The 26,435-nt window shown below is 38.4% G+C and overlaps 1 protein-coding gene across 1 annotated transcript in view; it reads left to right on the forward strand.

The window, feature by feature from the left end:
• The window catches only part of LOC143673271 (tripartite motif-containing protein 60-like), a 337,056-nt gene that overhangs the window by 91,842 nt on the left and 218,779 nt on the right, over positions 1-26,435 (forward strand). Inside the window, exon 4 of the mRNA XM_077147577.1 lies at positions 6,418-6,498. The gene's annotated coding sequence lies outside the window, so the exon portion shown is untranslated. The remainder of the gene's footprint in view (positions 1-6,417; positions 6,499-26,435) is intronic.

Below are 26,435 nucleotides of genomic sequence, written 5' to 3' on the forward strand. Positions count from 1 at the left end.
ACCGATTTAGGAAAAGAACTAGCAAAACAACAGAAAAAGATATAGAATGTTAATATAGAGAAAAAATAAAAATAATAATAATAGTAAAAAAAAAGACACAAACAAACAAACAGACAAACAAACAAAAAAAGCCCTATAGCTCAGATGCAGCTTCATTCAGTGTTTTAACATGATTACTTTACAATTAGGTATTATTGTGCTGTCGATTTTTGAGTTTTTGTATCCAGTCCTGTTGCACAGCCTGTATCCCTTCAGTTCCAATTACCCATTATCTTACCCAGTTTCTAACTCCTGCTGGACTCTGTTACCAATGACATATTCCAAGTTTATTCTCGAATGTCGGTTCACATCAGTGGGACCATACAGTATTTGTCCTTTAGTTTTTGGCTAGACTCACTCAGCATAATGTTCTCTAGGTCCATCCATGTTATTACATGCTTCATAAGTTTATTCTGTCTTAAAGCTGCATAATATTTCATCGTATGTATATACCACAGTTTGTTTAGCCACTCGTCTGTTGATGGACATTTTGGCTGTTTCCATCTCTTTGCAATTGTAAATAACGCTGCTATAAACATTGGTGTGCAAATGTCCGTTTGTGTCTTTGCCCTTAAGTCCTTTGAGTAGATACCTAGCAATGGTATTGCTGGGTCGTATGGCAATTCTATATTCAGTTTTTTGAGGAACCACCAAACTGCCTTCCACAGTGGTTGCACCATTTGAAATTCCCACCAACAGGGGATAAGTGTGCCTCTTTCTCCACATCCTCTCCAGCACTTGTCATTTTCTGTTTTGTTGATAATGGCCATTCTGGTGGGTGTGAGATGATATCTCATTGTGGTTTTGATTTGCATTTCTCTAATGGCCAGGGACATTGAGCATCTTCATGTGCCTTTTGGCCATTTGTATTTCCTCTTCTGAGAGGTGTCTGTTCAAGTCTTTTTCCCATTTTGTAATTGGATTGGCTGTCTTTTTGTTGTTGAGTTGGACAATCTTTTTATAAATTCTGGGTGCTAGACCTTTATCTGATACATCGTTTCCAAATATTGTCTCCCATTGTGTAGGCTTTCTACTTTCTTGATGAAGTTCTTTGGTGCAGAAAAGTGTTTAATTTTGAGGCGCTCCCATTTCTTTCTTTCTTTCTTCAGTGCTCTTGCTTTAGGTTTAAGATCCATAAAACCGCCTCCAATTGTAAGTTTCATAAGATATCTCCCTACATTTTCCTCTGTTTTATGGTCATTGTCCTAATGTTTAGATCTTTGATACATTTTGAGTTCACTTTTGCATAGGGTGTGAGATATGGGTCTTCTTTCATTCTTTTGCATATGGATATCCAGTTCTCTAGGCACCATTTATTGAAGAGGCTGTTCTGTCCCAGGTGAGTTGGCTTGACTGCCTTATCAAAGATCAAATGTCCATAGATGAGAGGGTCTATATCTGAGCACTCTATTCGATTCCATTGGTCAATATATCTATCTTTATGTCAATACCATGCTGTTTTGACCACTGTGGCTTCATAGTATGCCTTAAAGTCCGGCAGCATGAGACCTCCAGCTTCGTTATTTTTCCTCAAGATACTTTTAGCAATTTGGGGCACCCTGCCCTTCCAGATAAATTTGCTTATTGGTTTTTCTATTTCTGAAAAATAAATTGTTGGGATTTTGATTGGTATTGCATTGAATCTATAAATCAATTTAGGTAGGATTGACATCTTAACTATATTTAGTCTTCCAATCCATGAACACGGTATGCCCTTCCATCTATTTAGGTCTTCTGTGATTTCTTTTAACAGTTTTTTGTAGTTTTCTTTATATAGGGTTTTTGTCTCTTTAGTTAAATTTATTCCTAGGTATTTTATTCTTTTAGTTGCAATAGTAAATGGGATTCATTTCTTGATTTCCCCCTCAGCTTGTTCATTACTAGTGTATAGAAATGCTACAGATTTTTGAATGTTGATCTTGTAACCTGCTACTTTGCTGTACTCATTTATTAGCTCTAGTAGTTTTGTTGTGGATTTTTCCGGGTTTTCGACGTATAGTATCATATCGTCTGCAAACAGTGATAGTTTTACTTCTTCCTTTCCAATTTTGATGCCTTGTATTTCTTTTCTTGTCTAATTGCTCTGGCTAGAACCTCCAACACGATGTTGAATAATAGTGGTGATAGTGGACATCCTTGTCTTGTTCCTGATCTTAGGGGGAAAGTTTTCAATTTTTCCCCATTGAGGATGATATTAGCTGTGGGTTTTTCATATATTCCCTCTATCATTTTAAGGAAGTTCCCTTGTATTCCTATCTTTTGAAGTGTTTTCAACAGGAAAGGATGTTGAATCTTGTCAAATGCCTTCTCTGCATCAATTGAGATGATCATGTGATTTTTCTGCTTTGATTTGTTGATATGGTGTATTACATTAATTGATTTTCTTATGTTGAACCATCCTTGCATACCTGGGATGAATCCTACTTGGTCATGATGTATAATTCTTTTAATGTGTTGTTGAATATGATTTGCTAGAATTTTGTTGAGGATTTTTGCATCTATATTCATTAGAGAGATTGGTCTGTAGTTTTCTTTTTTGTAATATCTTTGCCTGATTTTGGTATGAGGGTGATGTTGGCTTCATAGAATGAATTAGGTAACTTTCCCTCCACTTCAATTTTCTTGAAGTGTTTGAGGAGAGTTGGTACTAATTCTTTCTGGAATGTTTGATGAAATTCACATGTGAAGCCGTCTGGTCCTGGACTTTTCATTTTAGGAAGCTTTTGAATGACTAATTCAATTTCTTTACTTGTGATTGGTTTGTTGAGGTCATCTATTTCTTCTTGAGTCAAAGTTGGTTGTTCATGCCTTTCCAGGAACCCATCCATTTCATCTAAATTGTTGTATTTATTAGTGTAAAGTTGTTCATAGTATCCTGTTATTACCTCCTTTATTTCTGTGAGGTCAGTAGTTATGTCTCCTCTTCCATTTCTGATCTTATTTAATTCATCCTCTCTCTTCTTCTTTATGTCAATCTTGCTAAGGGCCCATCAATCTTATTGATTTTCTCATAGAACCAACTTCTGGTCTTATTGATTTTCTCTATTGTTTTCATGTTTTCAATTTCATTTATTTCTGCTCTAATCTTTGTTATTTCTTTCCTTTTGCTTGCTTTGGGATTAGTTTGCTGTTCTTTCTCCAGTACTTCCAAGTGGACAGTTAATTCCTGAATTTTTGCCTTTTCTTCTTTTCTGATATAGGCATTTAGGGCAATAAATTTCCCTCTTAGCACTGCCTTTGCTGCGTCCCATAGGTTTTGATATGTTGTGTTTTCATTTTCATTCACCTCGAGGTATTTACTAGTTTCTCTTGCAATTTCTTCTTTGACCCACTCGTTGTTTAAGAGTGTGTTGTTGAGCCTCCACATATTTGTGAATTTTTTGGCACTCCGCCTATTATTCATTTCCAACTTCATTCCTTTATGATCCGAGAAAGTTTTCTGTATGATTTCAATCTTTTTAAATTTGTTAAGACTTGCTTTGTGACCCAGCATATGGTCTATCTTTGAGAATGATCCATGAGCACTTGAGAAAAAGGTGTATCCTGCTGTTGTGGTATGTAATGTTCTATAAATGTCTGTTAAGTCTAGCTCATTTATAGTAATATTCAGATTCTCTATTTCTTTATTGATCCTCCATCTAGATGTTCTGTCCATTGATGAGAGTGGTGAATTGAAGTCTCCAACTATTATGGTATATGTGTCTATTTCCCTTTTCAGTGTTTGCAGTGTATTCCTCACATATTTTGGGGCATTCTGGTTCGGTGCATAAATATTTATGATTGTTATGTTTTCTTGTTTAATTGTTCCTTTTATTAGTATATAGTGTCCTTCTTTGTCTCTTTTAACTGTTTTACATTTGAAGTCTAATTTGTTGGATATTAGTATAGCTACTCCTGCTCTTTTCTGGTTGTTATTCGCATGAAATATCTTTTCCCAACCTTTCACTTTCAACCTATGTTTATCTTTGGGTCTAAGATGTGTTTCCTGTAGACAGCATATAGAAGGATCCTGTTTTTTAATCCATTCTGCCAGTCTATGTCTTTTGATTGGGGAATTCAGTCCATGAACATTTAGTGTTATTACTCTTTGGATAATATTTTCCTCTCCCATTTTGCCTTTTGTACTATATATATCATATCTGATTTTCCTTCTTTCTACACTCTTCTCCATACCTCTCTCTTCTGTCTTTTCGTATCTGACTCTAGTGCTCCCTTTAGTATTTCTTGCAGAGCTGGTCTCTTGGTCACAAATTCTCTCAGTGACTTTTTGTCTGAGAATATTTTAATTTCTCCCTCATTTTTGAAGGACAATTTTGCTGGATATAGGAGTCTTGGTTGGCAGTTTTTCTCTTTTAGTAATTTAAATATATCATCCCACTATCTTCTAACTTCCATGGTTTCTGATGAGAAATCTACATGTAGTCTTATTGGGTTTCCCTTGTATGTGATGGATTGTTTTTCTGTTGCGGCTTTCAAGATCCTCTCTTTCTCTTTGACCTCTGACATTCTAACTAGTAAGTGTCTTGGAGAATGCCTATTTGGGTCTATTCTCTTTGGGGTGCGCTGCCCTTCTTGGATCTGTAATTTTAGGTCTTTCATAAGAGTTGGGAAATTTTCAGTGATAATTTCTTCCATTAGTTTTTCTCCTCCTTTTCCCTTCTCTTCTCCTTCTGGGATGCCCACAACATGTATATTTGTGCACTTCATATTGTCCTTGAGTTCCCTGATCCGCTGTTCAAATTTTTCCATTCTTTTCCCTGTAGTTTCTGTTTCTTTTTGGAATTCAGATGTTCCATCCTCCAATTCACTAATTCTAGCTTCTGTCTCTTTAAATCTACCATTGTAGGTATCCATTGTTTTTTTCATCTCTTCTACTGTATCTTTCATTCCCATAAGTTCTGTGATTTGTTTTTTCAGTTTTTCTATTTCTTCTTTTTGTTCAGCCCATGTCTTCTTCATGTCCTCCCTCAATTTATCGATTTGGTTTTTGAAGAGGTTTTCCATTTCTCTTCGTATATTCAGCATTAGTTGTCTCAGCTCCTGTATCTCATTTGAACTATTAGTTTGTTCCTTTGACTGGGCCATATTTTCAATTTTCTGAGCGTGATCCGTTATCTTCTGCTGACGTCTGGGCATTTAATCAGATTTCCCTGGGTGTAAGACCCCGCAGGTTGAAAGATTTTTCTGTGAAATCTCTGGGCTCTGTTTTTCTTATCTGCCCAGTAGGTGGCTCTCGTGGCGCTCATCTGTCTGCGGGTCCCACCAGTAAAAGATGCTGTGGCTTCTTTAACTTTGGAAAACTCTTGCTGTGGGGGGGGGTCGCCAGCCGAAGCAGCTTGGGGGAGTGTCTATCCACTGTTCCCAGCCGGACCAGGTAGCCACGTGTTGGAAGGGACCCCGGTCGCCATTCTCCGTGGCTTGGGGATCTCCGATCCAATTCTCCCAGCTGGTCCGGTGGGCCGCGCATTGGGGGGGGCTCCACTGCCACAGCTTGAAGGGACCACCTGTCCAATTCTCCCAGCCGGCCCGGGAAGGAGGGAGGGAGGGACTCCGGCTGCCTGCCGCCCCGGCCCGGGGAAGCCCGCGCCCCTCAGCGATCTCACTGGAGCAGGTTCTCCCAGCCAGTCAGCCATTCTAGAATGGGGTACGCTGTCTTCTTGGTCTCTGCCATGTCTCCGGGAGCTGTTCTGTATCGTTTCTACTTCTCTAGTAACTGTTCTGGAGGAGGAACTAAGACCTGCGCGTCTTACTCAGCCACCATCTTCTCCGGAAGTAATAACCCAATTTTAAAATGAGCAAAAGAAACCCCCACCAAAACCATCCCAACCAATCTTAAAGAACACTTAGGGCAGTATATAAGACTCTACACAGGTTCCTTGTACTAGGGTAACTTTCCAGAAACCTACAACCTCCAAATGGGTCCCTGGATCAGATAAGTGCTGAAATTTAGAGGGCCCAGCCTCTCCAGAACATCAGCTACTTCTATCTCCTTATCCCCATATTATTGACAGCCCCTTCCAACATGAAAAAGTTAGAATGGACAAAGCCAAATACCCCTAAAGAGTGGGAGAAAGACCAATGGTGATGGTGGAGTTATACAGAGAAGGTAGGTTTTAACAAACAAATATGACTGTTGAATCATTAAATTGATATTTCTTTTGGTTTCCAGTTTCTTAGAGCACAGCAAGAAGTAAAAACCTAAAATTGTGTAATTGTAACCCATATCAAACTCTGAAATCTATTCTACAACTAATTACTGTGATGCACTTTGAAATTTATTGCTTTTTTTGTATGTATTATTTTTCACAAAAAAAGAAAGAAAAAGTCAATTGCGATGATAAATATATATATATATATTTATTTATTTATTCCTTCTAGCCTCCAATGTTCTGGAGCAGCTAGAATGAAAAATCTGAGATGATGGTATGGTAGTCCATGACAAACTCTGGGAACTGTCCTGTAAGTACTTGTTGAAGCCTTCTCTGAAAATTATTGCTTTTTTCTTTGCTTTGTACATATGTCATATTATAATTAAAAAGTTAAAAATGGGCAAAAGACTTGAAGAGATGTTTTTCCAAAGAACATAAACAAGTGGCCAATTAGCATATGCAAAGATGTTCAACATCATTAACCATTAGGGAAATGCCAATCCAAACCACAATGAGATACCACTTCACACCCACTCAGATGACTCCTGTTTTGGAAAAAAATCAAGTGTTGGTAAAAAGATGTGTAGAAATTGGAATTCTTATGCATTGCTTGTGGGAATGTAAAATAGTAGAGCCACTGTAGAAAACAGTTTGGTAGTAAAAAGTTAAACTTTTTAAATTAATCATAGACAATTCTATGATTATTCTATGATAATCATAGAATTATCATATGATCTGGCAAATTCTGCTTCTAGGTATATAGCCAACCAGAATTGAAAACAGGGACTCAAACATGTAGTTTTACACCAATGTCACAACAGCATTGCTCACAATAGCCAAAAGGTGGAAGCAACCCAAGTGCCCATCAACAAATGAAAGGATAAACAATATGTGGTATATCCATACAGTGAAACATTAGTCAGCCATAAAAAGGAATGAAGCTCTGCTACATGCTACGACATGGATGAACCTTAAAAACGTTAAGTGAAAATATCCAGACATTAAAGGAAAAATATTGTATGATTGCACTTAAATAAACTATCTAGAACAAGCAAATTCCGAGACAAAGTAGATTAGTGGTTATCACAGGCTGGGGTAGGGGGAATGGGGAGTTATTTCTTGATGGATACAGAATTTCATTTTGGGATACAGAAAAAGTTTCAGCAATGGAAGGTGTGACGGTAGCACAACACTGAAAAAGGAATTAATGCCATGAATTGTACATTTAAAATGGTGAAAATGGCATGTTTTATGATGTATATATATATTTATAATTTTAAAAGGTGCTAGAATATGCAAGGAAGTTCAGAAGACAGCAGCCTCTCTGCTTGGGGAGGATACAAACTTTGAAGACAAATCTAAGTGTCTGAAAGTATGGGTAAGTTTTACATTAGGAAAGGGAAGTATATTCTGGGTAAGAACAAGAGTTAAGCAAAGGCGCAAGTAGATAAAACGATATCAGGGACCAATAAAAAAACAGAAACAAAACAAAACGAGGTCCAAACTGGGGAACAGTAGAAAAGAACCTTCAAGAAAAAACAGCTTGTGGCCAGACTTTGAACAACTTAAATCCCAAACAAAGAAGCTTGAGGATCATCCTGAAGGTCACAGGAAGCTGCAAGAGATGTTGAAGCACGAGAGACGTGCTTCTGGCAGAGATGTCCAAGTAAGAGCAGAAAGAGGGAAGGATGTGAAGTCAAGATCAGAGAGGAAATTATTTTTACAATCTGGGGTGGGGGGAATGATAAAAGCATGAATTAAAGGGAGACTAGAGAAAAGCATGGACATGAGAAACATCTCAGAAGAAAACTTAAAGACTTTTCCCCAGCATGAGCGTGGGCAAGGAAAGCATTGGAAGCACTGGATGACTGGGGTTTGAGGACAAAAAAAGCATCACCAACAGAAATTAGACAGGAAGGTTTTTCCAAACAATTCAAATATTAGGTAACAATATCGGGATGAAAAAATAATTGATGCACACAAGTAATGATTACAAACTCATGTGAAATAACATCTCTAATGCATTTAGCATGCATCAGGTCAGCCCATCTTTCCCTATTACAACAGGGAAGGACATGAAAAGTTCAGTCTAGGTAGAAATAGTTATAGTTTCCTCCAAAATCTCAGATAAGTTTTTTCTATCTCAGGGGCCTCACTTTGACATGACCCTGCTTTAGGTCATAAAGAAGCACAATGTCATCAGATAGAGGGAGTTCGAGAAATATCTATTAGTTGAAGAAAGAAAACAAAGGGAAAGGAAAAATAAATGAAACAGCAGCAGGCAAATTGTATGCGCTGAGCTTGCTCACTCCACAGTGGAAAGGCAGATGAGACCTGAAGGACAAGGCCTGGAGGGCGGAGACGTGGCCCTGCTTCAGCTGTCTCCAGCGCCCTGCACATACATGTTAAAAAATAAAGCCTAGTGTGTTGGTGCCTCTTGAAGGTGCCTACCCAGGTGTTATGGATCAAATTGTATCCCCACTCATCCCTCCAAAAATAGAGAAATGCTCAATCCTCACCCCTGTCCTGTGAATGTGAATTTACTTGTAGATAGGCTTTCAATAGTTAAGATGAGTCCAAAGTGATTTAAGGTGGATCTTAATCTGATATAACTGGAGTCCTTATAAGAAAAGAAAATTTGGACACAGTAAGAGAGAAGGAGAAAGAGAGAAAGGGGGAAAGGGGGAATGAGTGTGCCATGTGAGGGAGGCAGAGATTGAGTTATGCCTCAAACTGCTGGCAAGCCAGACTGCCAGAACCCTATAAACTTTGGAGGGAGCATGTCCCAACTGACACCTTCATTTTGGACTTATCTCCAGAACTGTGAGACAATAAATTTCTGTTATTTAAGCCAACCATTCTGGGACACTTGCTGTAGCAGCACTGACAAGCTGAGGACCCACCAAAGACCAATGACTTCTCCTTTCTCTGTTGGCAAAGCCCTCACCCTTGTGCACCTGGGCAGGGCCCTGCAGCCACGTCTATACTGCATGATGCATCCACCAGCCACAGCAGTTTGCACCAGTGATGGTTACTTGATCCAAGAAGGTCACTTAGCGTCTCCTGGGAATTTTGACATGGGACATGCACGAAGCTGCCTCTGCATGTATCTGGACTCTATCATGACATCCAAGGCCATCTTTCAGCCACTCGATGAACTAGGAAGCAGAGAAAGACTATCTTTTAAGATAAGAAGGAAGTGGACCCTTGGAGAGAAGCAGATCCCATCCTGGCAGCTTTTTTTGGATCCTGGATTCCATAAACTACCCCTGCATCATTATATCAATTACTCACAGCTAGAAACCCCAGTGAATATGGCAAGGAAACAGTGAGAATCTATTTTGGCCTGTAAAATAGATGAGCAAGTAGGTTTGAAGAGGAGGGACAGGTACCTATTTACCAGGAGGTACCCAAAGATTTAGATGCCTTTGTGCACAGGTGCTGTTGAATGCCAAAGACTAGACCTGGGTCCAACAGGAACATCTTCATGGCAACATTTGGGCAATTGGCTTAGATGAAGCCCAGATGTAGCTGGAAGGTGATGGGCTAAAGAGGTGGGCACCCTTGTCTTCTCCTCCCTTTGGAGTTGCTGCCATGTTAGAGAGGAAAACAGAATTTCAAGAAACAGAGATAGTTGTTTGAGTATGCCCAAAAGGAGATGGTGAAGAAGAACAGTCTGCAATAGGGAAGGGGCAGAGGGAAGAGAGACTAATTACAGGAAGCGTGCTGGTGACCAAAGATGAATGGGAGTTTAAGGGAGAGGAACACATGCCACGGCTGTTCTGGCATCGTCCACAGGGCCCACTTCCCACCAGCGTCTCCCACCCACAACTCTTCCCCCGGCCTGGCTCCAGCTCTCCTGTGAGCCTCTTCCTCACTCACTGTGTTCATGTCACTGTCATTGTATTTTCAACCCCTCACTGTTTCACTCAAATGTAACATGTCTGTGGTGAGGGGATGTGGTAGCCACTGATTAGAAAACAGGGAAAGGGACAGACGACAGACCTCTGGCAGGAGGACGGTGTCTCATTTCCATTCAACTGCAGTAAATAATTCCATGGAGTTTGTTTGGAGAAAGAAAATGAAAACGCCATCCAGTTGGGTGTTTTTAAAAATAAATTAATAAATATTATTTCAATTTAGAATAAACTACCTAGACCCAGAGAGTTAAGACCCTCAAGTAAGAAAATTAAACACAAAAGGAGAGTTTATGTAATGCAAGTTATCACTAAGCATTTTATTGCTTAAATAACACTGAAACAAAGCTCTTTACTCCAAACCACAATACTCTCCCCCTAACTCAAATCAAATGTTCAAAACTCCAAAAGATGCTCAAGACCACATCTAGCCCATTTCCCTTACAAAGAAGTTCATCTTACAGGAGAGATTCTTGGGAAAGAAACACCCTAAGCCAGAACCTATTTAAGTGGTAACCCTGTTGCAGGGCCTCTAAGCAGGTTTGTGCTCATTATGCAGTAGAAAGAAAAGTAGAAGGAGAGTGAGGCCTGGCTCAGACATTACAGCATGAACTCTAGAATAGCAGAGCCAAAAGGGAACCTCGCTGACAACCACAAAACCAGACTAGCTCAAAAAGAAAGAGAGGTTTAGAAGCCAGATCTGCAGATACTTGCATCCCATCCTCCTTCCACTAGAATAGGCTGCTTTCTGTGAGCTTAGGCCACACTCTGAGCCTTGGTGTCTTCATCAGTAAAATAGAAATTGATTGTGTAGAGTTGGCAAGCTTTTCCAACAAAGTGTCAGGTAGTAAGTAAATATTTAAGGCATTGTAGGCCACAAAGACTCTCTCTCACATATTCTTCTTTTTCTATTCTTCCTTCTTTATTAAACACAAAATGCTTTTAAAATGTCAAAGCCATTCTTCACTCACAGACCAGACCTGGCCCCAAACCCTAACATAAGATAAGTTCTTTTATAATTAACAATCTGATGCTGTCCCAACTCCCAACTCAAAGAAGCATTATCTTAAATTCCTTCTATAACTACACGACATGACATAGAATTCCTGGCAAACATAGGTATTCAAATTTCTGTTTCATGAGTTAAGAAATTAGTTGTCTTTTTCCTAACATTTTATGTGCTTGAAAAGCATGTAAGGACGGCTTTCTCTTTGCTTCCAGATAAATAACTAAGAAAACAGTGCAATCATCATAGAGCTTTTTAACAAGAGGTTTATGTGTGCACATGCACAGGCACACACACACACACACACACACACACACACACACACACAGCCCTTCCCTAAAGAGTTTCCAGTTCAACTCTGGCCTCTACCCCATATTTACTGAGATGTTTCACAATCCTTCAGAACACAGACACATCAAAGCTGCCCACAGTGGGGAAGCACTTGGGCTGATGGTTTTTCTTTAATCAAGCAAACACAATGAAAATGCTGAGCAAATGCAAAATGTGATTATTCTAGCTTTGGCAGACACATTTTGAAGGCCTTTCCAAGACCCCACTTTGCATAAACCACATGTCTCCAAATATAGCATCTGTGATCCATTTCTACCCAAGAATTCAAAAGAAAAAAAACGTAAAGGAAAAGTCACATTGAAGGGTCTATATTTCTTATTACTGCAAGTGTTTATTGGTTTTCTTTATTTATTTTTGTTTTTTAATTTTTTGCTCTCTCTTTAGGGGTAGAATGGGAAAGGAATTAATAGACCACCAGCTATTCATAACTGAAAATATTATTGAGTGCTGGATTCATGCAAACAGCTCCTGAACACCTCATATACATAAATCATTTTGATAGGTGCTAGGAAAGGAAAGGACAAAGTGTACGGCATTTGCTTACATTTTGGTAGAGACAAGAGAAATGACAATGATATGACTATGAGAAACCAATAGCTATGGGCGTGCAGAGGACAAAGGGGACTTCCACTCTCAAATAGGACCAAACAAACAAACAGGGCAATTTCACTAAGGAAGTATTTGAACTAGACTATCAGGACTGATAGTATGATTTGGGTGTGCAGAGAAAGAGCTGAGTGTCCCAGAAGTAACAGCGTGTGAACGGAGGCACCTGCAGTAATAGCACACCTCCAGTGTAGCTGGCTCCAGGATGATGGTTGAAAGTTGAGCCACAGTAATCTGAAGCCCTGTTTCCACTAAGGACAGTGAAACAAATTGGTCTTCTGTTCCTCAAAACCCATTTTCTCCCTTACATATTCTAAAACTGACCATGCAAATGAAGAGAAGCCAAACTAAATGTGCTTTTAAGGAAATGTATTTCCTATATAAAACCAAAAGCAACAGAAAATAAAACCTATCCTCAATTCAGAGGATTTTTCTATATGGACTGGACTGGCTAAGGCTGAAAGTACAAATCTTCTGTTGCCAGGATAGGTGCTCTTCATTGTTCCTAAGATCTCAAAACTGAGCTCAGAGTTTGGAATACCAACTTTAAAATCCCATTGCAAAGTCAATACACATGAATGCAAAGTCTCTGAATTCATGACTTGAGTTTCTCCTAAGGGAGGTTCCATTTTCTGTGAAGTCATGGTTTGCCCACTCTCGGCATTCTGAAGACATGCAATGCTTTGGACAAGGATAAGTGGATTGACTACCTCTGTTCACATGGCCACCCCAACTCTCTAGAGTCCTTAGTGACCACGTCCCCCTGTTCTTGAAGTGCCACCACTTGGGCTCTTCTTCCTATACCTTCAAGGAACATCAGCTTTGTTCCCTCTTCCAAGACTTGGCAACTGCTCTCCTTTCTGCCTAGAATCCTATGCCCCTAGTCTTTGCATTGCTAACTCCTTCCTGGTACTCAGGCCTCCACTTAAATATCACTGCTAGTGAGAAGGAATCCCCGACCACCAAATCCACATTAAGCCCTCTTGGTCACTCCCTGATACCTCGTCTTATTTCCTTCATGGCCCTTGCACTTACCACTGCCTGAAATGTGTTTGTTTCAACAATGGACACAAGCTTCACAGGGCCAGATTCCATGCGTGTCTTAGTCACCTCCACATCCAGGGCATGGGACATGAAGGCCTTCAGTAAGTGTGTTCATCAGACAAATCAAGTGCACATGGCCATAAAACTTCACATTCTACCTTACATGTGTACAGAGAAAATGTAACTTCTTAAATTTAGGCTACAACTAATTTGACCAACCACTGAGGCACCTTTCTATTGATAGCTGGAAAAAAAATTAAAATGTCCAGTTTCATTTGCAGGTTAGTTCAGTTTTTAAAAATTTTAAAAGTTCCCGTATGTAGTATTCTGTCTCTCTTAAATAAAGATATTTTGGCTCCCAGGTTCCCCTCTTGCTTCCTTCCTGGAGACAGAGTTGGGTCATTAGAGGGTAGGATTATGGATGATGGGAAGAGTTGGGATTCCTGGTCCTGCTGGCATTTGTGCTTACGGTCTTGGTGACCCATTGGGCCTGGCATTATCAAAGGGAAGCCCTGTCCCCAGGTGGATCTGCTTCACCTGGGCTCCCACTGCCCCCACCCCAGGACCTACCATTCTTTATAGCCATCTACAGCCCAGCCACAGTGGGTCCTCAGAAGGGCGCTAAGTGCCCAGACCTCAGGAGGAGTGTGGTAGGTAGTTCAGGAAGTCTAAACCTCATCTTTCCCCTCAGTAGTATCCTTATTTACCCCACATACCATCCCTCCTGGAGGGAGGAAACTTTCTCCAGAGAGTGAAAACTCAAGACATACATTAACATATTGCTTTCTTCTCTCCCCACCACTTTCCTTTACAGATCCTGAAGATCAAAACAGAGGCAGGCTTTTTAATGTACCACTCTGACATCATTCCCCTTCCTGTTTCCAAGCTACTCTTAAAATAATGGCTGAGATGCCTCTTTTTCACAGTAGAGAATGCCGAGTTAAGTCCTCCAGGCTCAATTGCAATATATGATACAAAAAGGGAGAAAATGAATCAACAAAGTCATCTCATAAGCAAAAGGCTAGCTGACCTTTACTGAAAGGTGTAAGATGAAAACTACCTTGGAATTCCTTCTCATCTTTCCCAGGAAGGTAGAGGCTCAGAACAGACAAAAGTCAAGTGTCGTGTATAAGAGAAAAGCTCATTCATTTGCTTTGATCATTATCTTAGTGTCACATGCAAATCAATCTGTCATATTTGCTTATGGCCATTGGCCATGTTAACCTAACACCCTTGACTTCCTTCCTTTCTTTCCTCCCACAATTGTAATGCAACCCTTCACAAGTATGCAGAAAAATCTGAGCAAGTTATCATCATCCAAAGGTGTCCAAAAGGTAAAGGTGGAGAAGGATATCCCATGCAATGAGACAAAGCCATGAGCACATATACTACATGGTTAGCTATTTTTGACCTTCCCAAAATGTCCCTTCTCTTAGGATTGTACCCTACTACCCTCTGTGCCCAGACAGACATACAAAAAGGACAAAGATCCTAGTTCTACTTCCCTATATAACACTCTGAAGAGGACATAAAATGTAAAGGCCAGAAAGAATATTTTGATAGGCTAGGTATAAGAGTGAAAATATGTACAAAATTACACATAGAAGAAGATACATTCTGATAGAGGTAAAAACCAGGTAAGGCATTCCCACAAAGAAAGGCTCTCTACTTGTGGATTAGAGAGCCTAGTATGGGAGAGGGACAACAGCAGATCTCACAACAGACCAAAGCAATTGCTCAACAGAAACTGGCAGTTGACTGGATGGCAGGAAAGAAAAGACAAGAGACCTGGCACTTTCTGATAGTGTTCCTTTGCCTATTGGATTTCAATCATTTAAATGATTAATTCTCCCTTTATATGAATGGGTTTTCACTTAAATGAACAATGAAATGAAAGTGAAATGTTAATACAAACAAATAAAATATCTATATAGTATTATTTCCTTATAACCAATAATTCTACAGCAATGAGAGAATTACAGGCCCATGCTATTTGGAGTGCACTCCAAACAAAAGTACTATCCTACCAAACTTACTACAAACAATTGGGCTGAGCATTTCAGAAACCTGCCATAATTATCCCAAGGTCAAAATGATGTCTGACATAACAGTCCTAAACCGTTAGTAAGTTTCTACAGCACACTCCACTCTGCAAATGCTTTGCCAATGAGCTGGCAGCCAGGTGTGCACAGTCGTGAATTAATTGCACTGACATTCAGACTCTGTCTACATGCCTGTAACAGGAGATACTGGGGGAAGAGAGAGGACCAATCATAGGGTTACAATCCCTGCAGAATTGGGGTTACATCCCCTGAAACTGAAACTTGTGCAAACAGACAAAATGGATATACTGGTAAATGCAAAAAAAAAAAAAGTCCCTCAAAGACATCAGTAAATGTGATGTTCCCAAGAACAGAGAATCTCTTAAAATTCTACACTCAGCCAAAATTTAGTTAAGATCAGCTAAAATGATGTGAGCAATTCTATAGCCTGGCTTGACAGAATGAATATGCTTATGTAGTCTTTCAGGAACAAGAGACTCAAAACAGTAACCAGGAGAAAGAGACTCTCTGAAACGAACAAGCACTCTAATCACTAAAAAAGCAGTGTCTCCATGTGGGTAACTGTGGCCCATGTGGACTCTTGATTCTGTCATGACAACGTGGAGGCAGTGACAGACCCTTCACAAACAAACAGGCTCAGCTGTGTTCCAATAAAGCTTTATTGATTGGATGGGTGACAGGCCTGCAGGTCTTGCATAGTAAGGCTTTTATAATGTTAAGATGAGACCTCCAGGTTGAAAACACCAAGGAAACTATAAAGTTCTCAAATTTAAAAGGGGGATTGTTCTAAAATTGCAAAGTTAGGGACCTTACTTAGTGATTGTATGTTAATAATTAAACTAAATTTCCTAAGACCTACCACCTGCCAGATGCTTCCCACGCAAATCATTATTAATTCACACAACCACCCTGTAAGAGAGGAACTGTCACCCTTTCACAGATGAGAAAATTGGAGCTCTGTGAGGTTGAGTAATTTGCCCAAGATCGCTTAACCTGTAGGTGAAACATGCAGGGTTGAGGCCTGGGTTTGTCTGACTCCATAGCTCATGCTGTGAATTTAGAGATTACTATTTCAGATGTTTCATAGTAATGGTAAAAAAAAAAAAGTCATAACAGCCTATACAATGTTACTAATGGGGTGACTAATGGGGGAATTTTTTAATGTCAACATAATTACCCAGTCAAAACGGTTATAGAAAAAATAATTGTGCTGGGAGAATGCAAGTTAGCATTTTACTTTACAAAGCAATTAAAAGCACTGCCATCAACTTAAGCAATGTGGGAGATATGTTCACTTTCTGCCTAGAACTATTCTTTCACCGTCTAAGAATAACAACTTAAATTCAGTTTTGAAATAATCATTATGCAAAACTTTGAAGGTCAAAAGTCAGTGATCTAAACACTATTTTATGGGGGGGGGGGCTGAATTTGCTAAAGCCATCGCCTCAACAGGAATTCCTTGAAGGAACTATAAGGTGTAACTAACTACAAGAAATACACAATTCACTGTCAAGGAAATTTCTAACCAGGAAATACTTTTGCCTAATTCAGTAATCACACTATCTTCTCTGTTATGAAAGGGCATAGCTGTCAAATGTTTTTGTATCTACCTTTTCCTTCTAGCTATATTTCTCCTGCACCTTAAAACTCTAAGGTTAATTCCAAAGCTTTCCTTGCACAAAAATTGCTTGCATATTTTATTACTTGTCCCAGGGAACTCACTTTTTCCAGCTGTGTATATACAATTTGTATTTTCCTGCATATACATCCATATTTAGCAAATGAGAACTTCAGTATTTCCAGACAACCCAAACTCTTGAAAAATATTTGCTCTGTTTCAGGTTGCACTCAAACTTTTATCACTTTGAGGCACTGCATTCTAAAGATTATCTGTCCTCACCTAAGTGGGTATCAGTAACCAGGGTACAGTACTAGTAAGTGTAGTAATTCACAACCAAAGATCAAAATCTATAAAATATTATCTAATTATAGCTGTCCAAATTGATTAAAATGAAAATTTTTAAATGATAAGCATAGGACCTTATACAACAATTTGTGTATGCATGAATGAATGCTGAATAGTAAGAACAGTTGTTTTAGCTGCAAAAAGCTTTATTGTTTACACTTGGTTCACAGCTGTTAGAAGGCTGCAAGGTAGCTGGTTAAAAAGATCCCTCCTGGCTGGAGAGAGGAGCTCAGGCAGAAGCCTGCATGCCAGGGCAATGCAGAGGGGGCCCCTCAAGGCCTTTGGGCTCCAGAGGGCTCCCAGAGATGAGCCTTTCTAAGACGTGCTCACCCAGCCCGGCCTGCAGAGGTTGGTCAGGTGGTCGCCCAACTTTTTGATGAGTTTCATCTCCTCCTCTAGGAAATGGTCCTCCAGGAAGTCACAGGACGAGGGTCTGTGTTGGCAGAACACAGGGCATACAGATCCAAAGTGCCTGATTTAGCTCTTCTCCAGCACCAATGGGGACTTCCAATGTGTCCAGAGTTTTACCAAACTCATCTTAGGACAGCTTCAGCACATCCTAGAAGAGGGAGCTGGTTTTGCATCTTCAAGAGACTCTCATTGCTCTCATGCTTCTCCTTTGCCAACTCTTGGAAGAGGTGCTCCACACCTTCAGGGCCACCTCTGCACAGTCAAAAGAGAAGAGCAGAGAGAGGCAGGTGTCAGAGGCCTGAAGATGGAGGGCCACCAGGCAGTTAGCAGAGACCTCCACTCCAGCAGAGTAATTCTGATGGATCTGGAAGCTCTTTGTTGGTGGACAATAAGGTGCTAACCACATAAAACGACATTAGCTGGACCGGGAAGCAGGGGATGGCCAAGAAGATGGTCCCAGATGTTGCAGCAGGAGAGGCAGCTGGAGGGAGGTAGAGGCTGAAGAGGGGAGCAGAGAGTCCCTGGGTCTGTTCCTATCAAACACTGTTGAAGCAAGAGACAGAAGCATGGGACAGCAGGACACGCTGCAGTGAGAACACTACGGACCAGATAAACAACCAGAGACGAAGGCTCCCCTACAATAGGGGCCCCCAGCCACACGTGGCTACTGAGCACTCGAAATATGGTCCATTAGAAATGTGATGGCTGTTAAGTGTAAAATATACATCAGAGTTTGAAGACTTAGTATGAAAAAAAAGGAAAATGTCTCATTAATATTTTTATGTTGAATACATGCTGAAATTATGCTTTGGTTACATTGAGTTAAGTGAAATATATTATTAAATTACAAATATGTTTACATTATATTTATAATAGACAGAACTGGTCTATTACCTACAACTCCATTATTAATAATTATCTATCTTCTCATCTGTGTCTTACATGTCAACAACATAAACCAGTTCTCTCCTCCACCCACACACCCTCCCACCCTCAATCAAACTGACAATTTAAGAAGAAGAAAAGTAATTTAATACTGGATTAGGGAAAACCCAGCTGGAAAGATAGAGCTATATCCCAGAGCTAAGTACTAGCACCTATCTGTAACTAGTTCTCTGGCAAGCTCCCCTAGTTAGCTGTGATTTAGGGATCAAAAGCCATCTAGAGAAATCCAAGTTAATGTCAGAAAGTTTTTCACTAAAATACATACTTTTCTTATAGGAGAACTTTACTCCTACCTTCGATATATAAGCACATATTTAGTTTTGACCCTTGTTTCTAATAAGGTTAGCAAACCAGTTCCAACCCTACCTCATAGAAGAGACAAAGGAAAAAAATTGTTATAAGCAGGCACTCTCGTCAGTAGTCAGAAGTGAGAGCTCACCCCAAGGAAGGGCACAGACATGTAAAAACCCACATTTTATCAAGCACAGTAACCCCTGGGGCCCTAAAACCCCAACCAAAAAAATAGCCCGAAGTAGGCACTATATAAGCACTTATGTTCACACTTACCATTTTGAATCATTAAAAATAGTTCATATAAAACTTTCCTAGGAGTCCTGATACTTTGCTCTAAGTTATTTTTGATTCAGCAGTTTTATATTGTTTTTCCAGCATCAACTATAAATAGTTAATTCAGTATCTAGCAATCAAGCTAGAATAAACCTATTTGGTTTATAAAACAATTCAGATTTTCTTGGAATATAAAATGTCTAAAATGACACTGCAATGTATATTTAAAATGCCTGTCTATAAATGCTTTTATAATGTTTAAATATATATATATATAGCAGTAATTACTGCTATATACTTAAAATGAACTTAAATAAGATATCTATCAATCTTTAATAGCTTCTTTTTCAAACATACCACGTTAGTATTTGATTTACACAAAAAAGTTATAGCCAATAGGACATAAAAACCAGTCATATATTTATATGCAGAGAAAAGCACCTAAGTAGAATTAAATTATTTTAGTGAAGAAATGGTAAAGATGATGCCCTTGTTGCACCTAAAGAATAGGCGGGCTGCGGTGGCTTAGCGGGCAAGAGTGCTTGCCTGCCATGCCGGAGGACCCCGGTTCGATTCCCGGCCCCAGCCCATGTAAAAACAAAACAAACAAAAACAAAATATAATAAAACAAGAAAATGTTTAAAGATGTTTCCCTTTCTTCCTCCCTTCCTTCCTTCCATCCTTCCTTCCTTCTCTCTGTCTTTAAAAAAAAAAAAAAAAAGAATAGAAGATGAGGTCCTCTTACAGAACTCTTAGCCCTTGATGGTGGAGAAGATGCCAGAGGCAAATGTGGAGCCACCATCCACTTTCTACTTGTGATCTCTCAGCAGTCTCCTATGTGACTAACATCTGAACTTCTGCACTCTGTAAATTCTCTAACTAAAAGTAGTGCACTTTTTAAAATTCATGAAGATATATTACTTACAGAAAAGAATGTCTCTTCCCCTGTTAAACTCTACATTGAGATTTAGAAAACTGAACCCAGTGTGGTAACCATATTTTTGGCAAGAGGTGATTTTCCACTACTGTAATAACAACCCAAATTAGAAGATACCCAAACAATGACTCCCTCAAACAAACTGTACTATGATAAGTCTAGAAAGTCTATGCTAATTTAGAGGGGGAAATTGCACATCACCAACCAAAGAAATTTAAATTAAAACAGGAAGATATAACCTCACAAGCAGGTAAAGTTTGAATAAACTGGTTGGAATTTCTACTTCTGACTATGTGGGTGGTACAAGGTCCAGATGAGCCCTTCTGCTTACAACCACTGAAAAACTAGAGGAATTATAGGAAACATCTTTTTTCAGATATAAAACAACAGGCAGCATAGGAAAGTAATCCCTGAGGGAAGAGAAACAAATAAGAAAGAAACAAAAGGAAAACAGACGATCTGAAATAAAAATTACACTGGATAGGACTAATGGCAGATTAGGCACTGCAAAGAAATTTAAAGACATAGCAATAGAACTATGCAAGATGGAGCACAAGGAGAACAAAGTATTAGTGACCTATGAGATATTATCAAGGAGACGTAACATATGTATAATTGGAGCCATGAGGTGGGGGTGGGGAGTTGGAGGAAGTGGAGTAGGAGGGAGGGGAAAGAAATACTTAAAGAGGAAATAGGTGAAAATATTTCTTAATTTGATGAAGACTGTAAACCCAAAGGTCCAAGACGTTCAATGAACACCAAGCAAGATAAGCATAAAGATAAATATTTTTTAAAAAATCAAGGCATATCATATTCAAATGGACAAAAAAATCTTAATGGTAGCCAGTCAAGACAGATTACATACTGGAAAACAACAAAAATAAGGATCTTCTCAAACTTCTCATCAGGAACTATGCAAGTCTGAAGACAATGGAGCAACATCTTTAAAAAGCATAAAAAGAAATCAAGTCAATTGAAAATTATATACCCAGTGTTCTAGTTTGCAAAAGTTGCCAGAACGTAATATACCTGAAATGGAATGGCTTTTAAAAAGGAGAATTTTTATTAAGTTGCAAGTTTGCAGTTCTAAGGCTGTGAAAATGCCCAAATTACGGCAAGACTATGCAAATGTCCAACTTCAGGCACCCAGGGAAAGATAACTTGGTGCAAGGAGATCGATAATGTTCAGAGTTTCTCTTTCAATGGAAAGGGTCATGGGAACATCTGCGAGCTTTCTCTCCAGGAATCTTCAGTGGTTTCCCTGGGGCTCTGTCCATTCTGTTGGCCCTGTAGGTTCTGGTGGCTCTTTCCAAAGGGTCCCTCTTAAAGGGCTCCAGTAAGCAACCCTACCTTGGATGGATAGAGACACATCTCCATGGAAACTGTCTAATCAAAAGCTACCACACATGATTGGGGGGGTCACATATCCATGGAAACAATTTAAAAACTCCACCCAGCGATATTGAATGAGGATGAAAGAACTCAGCTTTTCTGGGGTACACAACAGATTCAAACCGGCATACCCAGCAATAGTACTTTTAAAAATGACAGTTAATAAAGACTTTTTTCAGATAAACGAGGGCTGACAGAATTTAGGTTCCATGAGAAAAGTTAAAGGTTTCTTCATACTGAAGAAAAAATACCAGATAGAAACTTGGATCACACACACAAAGGGAGAGTGTCCAAAATTGGAAATATGTCAATAAATGAGACAATTCCTTTGAAGATATTTATATTTTATTTAACATATAATCAAATATAATCATGTATTGTAAAAATTATAGCTAGAAGTAAAATATTTGAGACTAATAGTGCAAAGTATGGAAAGGGAATGAATAAAAGTACTGTAACATGGCTCTTGCACTAGACACAAAATATTACATTGTTATTTGAAGGTAGAAAGTGCTAAGTGAAAAGATGCATTTAGGAAATCCTGTAACAACCACTTTTAAAAGTGTTGTTATTAATAAGTCCCTGGCAAAGAAAATAGAATACTTAAAAATACAATTAATACTTAAAAGGGCAAGAAAAGAACACAGAAAGAACAGAAACAAGAGTGGACAGTAGAAAACAAACAGCAAGATGGTTGATTTAAACCTGACCACAATGATAATGACATTAATTGTAAAGAGTCCAAATATCCCAATGAAAAGGCAGAGATTGTCAGTTTAGATTTTTTCGAAAGGCAAAAACCAACTATATGCTACCTATAAGAACTCTATTTTACATATAAATACATAGATAGGTTATAAGCAAAATGGAAAAAAGGTGTACCATGCAGACCACTATAAGAATGCTGGAGTACAACAACCTCTGGTAAAGTTGATTTAAGAATAAGAAACATTACCAGGGTTAAAAAAAAAAAAGGCAGTTCATAATGAAAAAAGGGGTCAATTCATCAGGAGGCACTTAACAATCCTAAACATTTATGCATCTAATAATAGATATGTAGAACAAAACTGTACAAGGAGAAATAGGTAAAGCCAAAATTATATATTGATACTTCTTTTCAGTACTTAATAGAAAGAAAATCAATAATTATATGACAACATGTGCACAAAACTCTAAAGCAACCTGATACAAGTGACATTTATAGGAGACTTCACTCAACAAATGAAGAATACACATGGACCATTTAACAAGATAAACCATAATATGTATCATAAAGCAACTCTCAACATATTTTTAAAAGGTCTGAAATTATACAGAGGATGCTCCCTGGTTACAAGTACATTAATTAGAAATAAATAATGGAAAGATCACTAGAAAATCTCCATATATTTGAAAATTAAACAATGTCCTTCAAACCCTTGGGTAAAAGGAGAAATCAAAATGGAAATTAGAATATTAGAATATTTTGAACTGAACAAAAACAGAAAAATAACAAAATATGTGTGGTATGTCTTAGAAGGAAATGTATAGTTTATATTAGAAAAAAGGAAAGGTCTAAAATGAATGAACTATGCTTTTATCCTAAGAAACTAGAAAGAGGAGAGCAAACTAAGCACAAAATAGAGTTGAAGAAGAGAAATAAAATGAGAAGGGAAAGCAATAAAACAGAAAAGAGACAAATAATAAAGAAAATTAGCAAAGTCAAAAATTGGTTCTTTGAAAAGATCAAAATTATTTTCTAGAAATTTATCCTATGGAAATAATCATGGACTACCCAAAGATTTAGTTGTAAGGCTTTTCTGGGGAGACAGGTGTGTTTATAATAACAAAAGGTAGAAACTATTTTACTGGAGAGGGTAACTAAGAATAAATGAAGGAGCTGCAAAAAGACTTTTTTTGGCTTTGGGGACAACATACCTAGAGTCCCCAAAGCCATAATGAATATGGAACATTCTAGAGGCTGTAAGAAGGTCAGTTTGGCTAGAACAGAAGGAACAAGCACGAGGTGAAGTAGGATGAAAGTAGGATGAAGTAGGATGAAAGTGGCCAAAATATGAAGGGCCTTGCAATCCATGTGAAGTCATAGGGACTTCATAACCATCTGATAAATATCAAAGAATTTGAAGGAAAGAAGGTGATATGATCACATTTGTTTCCATTGAGCAAAGTCATTTTGGTTGGAATAGAGAAAGAGAGAAGAGGGAAGCCTGGCACAGGGAATCAGATAAAATCTTGCAGCAAAAAAACTGGTAAAACATGGTAGCCTAAATTAAGGTGTAGCAAAAATGTAAAAACAAACAAACAAACAAACAAAAGCAGACACTCTGGAGAAACATTAAAGCACTGGAATCAACAGGAAAATCACCAGGGAAAAGAGGAAAGAGGAGCCAAGACTGATACAGTTTGGGGCTTGAGCAATTTTATGGCTGCCCCATTAACTATGATGGAAAAACTGTGGGTGCTTGAGTGAGGGAAACAAATGGAAGGAGAAGAAAGCTGTAGGAAAGAGAAAGAAGAGACTTTTTTTTTGGCAGGTGTGTTTATAATACTTGAAACACACTTGAAAGTTTGTGATTACCAGGAAACCTTCAAGGAGAGATATTCAGCAGTATATATTCAGGTATTTATGCATAGAAATTGAAGAAAAAGGTGGGCTGGAGTTTAAGAAACCATTAGAACAGCAAGAGTATCTGAGATCAAGCAAAGGATAAAACCTATTTCTTCTTCCCTTTCAAATAAAAGTGTCCAATTAACCTTATTTTATTCTGCAAGCTGCACTGAAGGCTTTAAAACCGTTCCAGGATAGGTGAAGTTTTCTGAAACAGAACACAAAAGCAAAACCACTGAAGAAAGAAATGATGGTTTGACTTTATTAAAGTTAAGAGCTTCCATTCATTGAAAAATATCATCCAGAAAGGGAATAGCCACGTCACAGACTGGGAAATGATATTTGCAATTTATGGATCTGACCAAGATTTATATCCAGATGAGAAAATGCACTTAAAGCACCAACAAAATGTAAAAACGAAATGAGCAAAAAACTTGAGCAGGTACTTCATAAAAGAGGATTCCAAATGGCCAATAACCACAAGGAAAGACACTCAGCATCATTAGTTATTGGGAAACTACAAATTCAAACCACAATAGGCTACCACTTCACACCCACCAGTACAGACTCCTCATGTTCACTAGAACGGGGTAGGAATATAAATTAGAAAACTGATTCTGAAAGTTTCATGTCCATCTACTGTATGACCCAGTAATCCAACTCCTGGTTATTTAACCCATGATAAATGAAAAGTCATGGCCACAAAAATGCAAACAAGACTTTTATTCTTAGGAAAGAAAGTGAAAACCACCCAGATTTTCATCAGCAGGGGAACAAACTAATTATGATCTGTTACACCATGGAATGCTACACTGTGATAAAAAGAAATGGTACACACAACAACATCAGCAAACCTCACAAAGGTTTCTGTGAAGAAAGCCAGAAACAAAAGTACCTACTGGAGAATTCCATTTATATGACATTCAAAGGCAAACAAATCTGAGTGATCAAAATCAGAACAGTGATTGCATCTGTGTGGTAGGTTGAATTATGTACCGTTCTAGGGCTAATGGAAATATTTTACATTTTTATTTGGATTCTGGTTACAGGTATGTAGCTGCATACAAATTCATTGAGCTAAATACTTTATATAAGTTAAATCTCTAAAGTGAAAGATGTGAGAAATAAAATATCCCAAATGCACTTGTCATTGAGGGGGTCTATTTGACTGGAAGTATCGTATGATTCAACAGATATTTTCTGAGAACTTCTTATGTGCCAGGCATCCTTCTAGGCACTGGGGATACTGCAAGGAGCAAAATGGACAGCAGCTCCTACCCTCAGAGAGCTTATGCTCTAGAGGAAATGAGAAGCAATACACAAAGTAAACTAGTAAATTATAGAGTGTTCTATAAGGAGAGAGGTAAGGCAGCAAAAATTTTAAATGTGAATTAGGATAGGGAATGGGGAGGGGTGGATTATAATGTTGGCATTGACCCCGTAAAGTACAGTTTAGATTGATTAGATGGATAGATATATATACGCTACATTCCTTATGCAGGTTTGGTTATTTTTAAGTGCTTGTGAAGTTATGACTCATTAACATTACACACTTAGAACGACAGCTCTCTCTTCTTCCAAATTACCTTTACCTGAAATTAACTCATTATCCTTCTTTCTTATTTTGTAAGGAAGTGTTTCTATCATTTGCAAAGCCCCCAAAAGGGGGAAAATCCAATAAAGCCCGTATTAGTCCTTCACTATCGCTCAAGGAAATGGTAATATGTCTTTACAGAAGACTTTATTGACATTTAATTTTTAAATAATTTCAAGCTTAGACAAAAGTTGCAAAAATAATAAGCAACTCAGTGCATCCCCCTTCCAGATACACAGATTTATCAACTATTAGCATTTTGCCACAATTTTATATCATTCTATTTATTCATCTATGTGTCTACTGATCCATCGCTATGTGTTGTCTATCTTTCCCTCTCTCTCTCTTTGTCATCTATCAGTCTATCTATCTTTTTCTAAATCTTTGAGAGATTTAGAAAATCTTCTCCTCTGACACTTATCATTTCCATGTACATTTTCTGAGAACACGGACACTTGCTTACATAACTACCTTAAGCATATCCACCAAGTTCATCAGCATTGATATGAAGCCCACAGTCCATATTCCAATTTTTCCATTGTCCCAATAATGTTCTCTTTGCCTGGGAGACTTTCAATGTTAAAATAAATATACAATTCCATCTGAAGTGAAGATTGATCATGGCCTTTCAAGTTGGAAATTAAATTTTATTTGGTAGATCTCATTTCATTTTTTACACATAGTAGGACTCAAGAAAAGTATTAGTCTATCTCACAGTTCTCAGGATGAAATTTAACTGTAAATAAACCAACCTAGCCTAATTGTTGAAAACATGTATATACAAAGCAGGACGTTGCAGTGGTGGGTACTTGTTTACTATGGTAATTTTCTCAGTCATCC

The sequence above is a fragment of the Tamandua tetradactyla genome, unplaced genomic scaffold (assembly GCF_023851605.1).
Source record: "Tamandua tetradactyla isolate mTamTet1 unplaced genomic scaffold, mTamTet1.pri scaffold_73_ctg1, whole genome shotgun sequence".
Taxonomy (NCBI): Eukaryota; Metazoa; Chordata; class Mammalia; order Pilosa; family Myrmecophagidae; genus Tamandua; species Tamandua tetradactyla.